The sequence below is a fragment of the Propithecus coquereli genome, unplaced genomic scaffold (assembly GCF_000956105.1).
Source record: "Propithecus coquereli isolate 6110/MARCELLA unplaced genomic scaffold, Pcoq_1.0 Scaffold245, whole genome shotgun sequence".
NCBI classification, from domain to species: Eukaryota; Metazoa; Chordata; class Mammalia; order Primates; family Indriidae; genus Propithecus; species Propithecus coquereli.
In genome coordinates, this window is record NW_012148008.1 from 803,917 (window position 1) to 807,291 (window position 3,375).

Genomic DNA, 3,375 nt, shown 5'->3' on the forward strand with positions numbered 1-3,375 from the left:
TTATGCTGATAAATGAAAAATACATTTGTTTGATCAATTTGCTTCATACCATAATATCCACATACAAATTCTTAGTCTATATGCATCACCAACTCCACCTCCCATCGGACTGATAAATTGTGCAAAATTCTGTCCATTGAGACTTAAACATCTTTGAGTCAAACTAATTCAGAAATATTTTCATAACCCACAATAGTTTAAACATTATATCATTTGAACTTACAGCACAACACTGCAAATCAATTTCACTAAATTTATACCTTTTCTTATTCTCAAGTATAAAATGTGAAAGAAATATCATAGTGTTATTTATGTGACATGGAGTCTAATAAGCCATATTTGAAATAATTTTGGAAAAACGTGTTTTACTTTTTATTCTCAGCGTAATCATTGAACCAGGCTTATAGTACATGCTCAATAAATAATTGTTCTAATTACCACACCTTAAGAACTGTTGGATTAAGGCATAAAGTAGAGTTGCATGTTTGGACATTTCTTAGGAGAAAAAAGTATTCTAATTAAAGCAAAATTAATTATGTTTAAAAAAACATCACAGATGTAATTTTTCTTCCTATTTCTTCTATGAAACATATACTTCTTAATGGCTTATGAGACTTACAGAAATGTTTTATAAAGATTTCAGAATCATCTACTTCATTGTCTTTCTCTTACGTCTTGATTTCTTTTTATCTTTAGAGATCTTGTCTTTTTATCTCTAGAGATCTCTCTAGAGATAACACCAAACATATTTAAAAATCTATGGACTTTTTAGTAAATCAACTGGAGACTCAGAAATGCTGAAGCTATGAAAAAACTACCTATTGGGTACAATGTACACTATTCAGATGACAAGGATGCCTAAAGCCCAGACTTCATGACTATAAAACATATTCATGTAATCAAACTCCTCTGATACCCCTAAATTTATTGAAATAAAAAAAATTGTTTTAAGCTATGTTTGTTTGACAATCATGTGTCACAGGCAGTGTGGTCCTTTACACTGTCTTTATCATAAAAAGATTCTGATATTTTAAGGGCATATTATAACATAAACTGAACATATTTATATTATTGGTTTTCCCTAGAAGATTAAATGCGTATGAGCGAGGAATCGCTACAATAAATAAAAAGGTTAATATGACCTTCCTCATACAAAGAGAAATACATTGAAGCTAGGCTCGCCTCTTCTATGGCACTCACCTAGGCATTTTTCAAGACCTTTGAGAAGGGAATGATTTGCTTGAGACGGATGTGCATGGAGGGGAAATATGCCGTGACAGAGGCAATTAATACCATTTATGGTTATAGTTTATGTGACGTTGGCATCAATTCATTAAAAATGTACTGAAGTATCAACTAATTTCACAAAGGTCATTGGACTGCAGTAAAGTGGTATCAGCTCTTCTCCATTATGACTCTGGGCTGGATTTGAACCAGTGACTAACAGGAAATAGGCTCTGTTCTGTTGTGAGTCTATAAAATGATTTATAGAGTTGCAGTATATCTATCTATAGCATTTTGTTTTTAACTACAAATTTAAAAAAAAACTTTTTTATAAATTGTCTCCTGAAAAACACAAGTTTTAGATACTAGAAAATGGTTATATTATTAATTACATAGTCATATATTATATATTTTCTTATTTATATATTCATCATTTTATTAAATCTGAAAAAAATGTGGTCATATGTGGCATGATATTCAAAGGTCTTTTTGCTGTAAAGCAGAAAGAAAATTAGGTTCAGTCATATAGTACAAATTTACTACTCTCATATAATTCCCTAATGCCTAAATCTCAACACCACACGACTGTAAATATTTTCATAGTTCATGGATTACATCAGCAAAAAGAATATTTACCAAGAGAACTAAACCAATCTGTGCTGAAAGAAATGCACAGTTTTATTTTTATTAAAACACTAAATTTTATTGAAGTAACTATATGTATACTTTAGATCACTTCTGAGAATGACATTGTAGAAGTAGATGCCAAAGTCATATTTCAAATGCCTATCAACTATGGTATTCTATCTACTATTAGTAGAATACTATTCTATTCTACTATCATTCTGGTTAAAGACTGGTAGTAATATCTGGGCCAGCGGGTAAGAATGATTACTAATTTAATCTCTGTTAAAATATAGTCTTTTTTCCTATATATCAATAGCAATTGCCTAGAACTTGGTTATTTAAAATAAGAATTTTAATATGGCTAGCTCAATCAGTAGAGCATGAGACTCTCAAAATAATACTTTTCGTTTACTGTTCCAGTATTGCTCATATATATAAATTGTCCTTTAAAAATAGCAGGCAATAGTGTTGGAAATATATTGATTGCAAAAATTACCCTAAAAACATCAAGTAAACATGTCTCATCATTTAAAAGAAACGAATGTCACATTATCTATGTATTTTTTCAGCTCTATGAAAAATATATGTGTATTTCTTATTTTAGTTATTCTATCGTTTTTTTGACTGATATAATGTGTTTTTTGTTGTTGTTGTTTTGCCTTTCTTGTTATACAAGATTAAATTATACAAGATTGAAATCCTTGATATTTTGCTGATTGGATGTTACATAATAATTAGCAAAAAAATGAATGCTTGTTCTTAGCTTTGCTCCTAGTTTCATTTATTTTGCTTTTGCATTGTGTCACTTGTTGAAAGTTTTTTGATTTTTGTGTTCCGCTACTCCATTTTATTTGGGAGGAGTGTTAACTGGCATGTCCTGTGGTCTTCTTTGTAGTCGCAGCGCCGTGTTACGTTTCACCTCCCTGATGGCTCCCAGGAAAGCTGCAGTGACAGTGGTCTAGGAGACCACGAGCCGGTGGGTAGTGGAACCCTGATCTCACACCCTCTTCCTCTGGTTCAGCCACAGGACGAATTCTATGACCAGGCCTCTCCGGACAAGAGGACCGAAGCAGATGGCAACTCTGACCCCAACTCTGGTGAGTCCCCTTCAATACTTGGACTGCTTTGAGTTCTGGTTTTGTTGTGCGCTTGAGCTTTAAACAGTAATCCGACAGTGCATGTACAGGGACATTTAGTTCTTTTTTGCTGGCTTTGTTGTTGTTGTTATAGCCTTTGAAATATATCGTCTAATGTCCTTGATGTGTTATTGGCTATTAAATTGGAGGATGTGGCTTTATTTTATGAACGATGAAAAAAGAAAAAAAAATGCTACAATATAACTGAAAGAAGCCATTTGTATCAAGTTATCCTGATGTCAAAGATGTTACAATATGAAGGCTCACATTTTAGAATTGATAAAATACAGTTAAGTAGAATATAATCAATGAAGGAAAATATATATATGTATATGTTTATATATACAATTGTCCTGTGACTTTTTATTTTCCAATGAATATTTTATAA

The 3,375-nt window shown here is 31.7% G+C and overlaps 1 protein-coding gene across 1 annotated transcript in view; it reads left to right on the top strand.

Moving 5' to 3' along the window:
* Positions 1–2,750: 2,750 nt before the first annotated feature.
* Positions 2,751–3,375, top strand: part of LOC105812136 (protocadherin-9-like) — a 457,424-nt gene continuing 456,799 nt past the window's right edge. The window contains exon 1 of the mRNA XM_012646521.1: positions 2,751–2,948. The gene's annotated coding sequence lies outside the window, so the exon portion shown is untranslated. The remainder of the gene's footprint in view (positions 2,949–3,375) is intronic.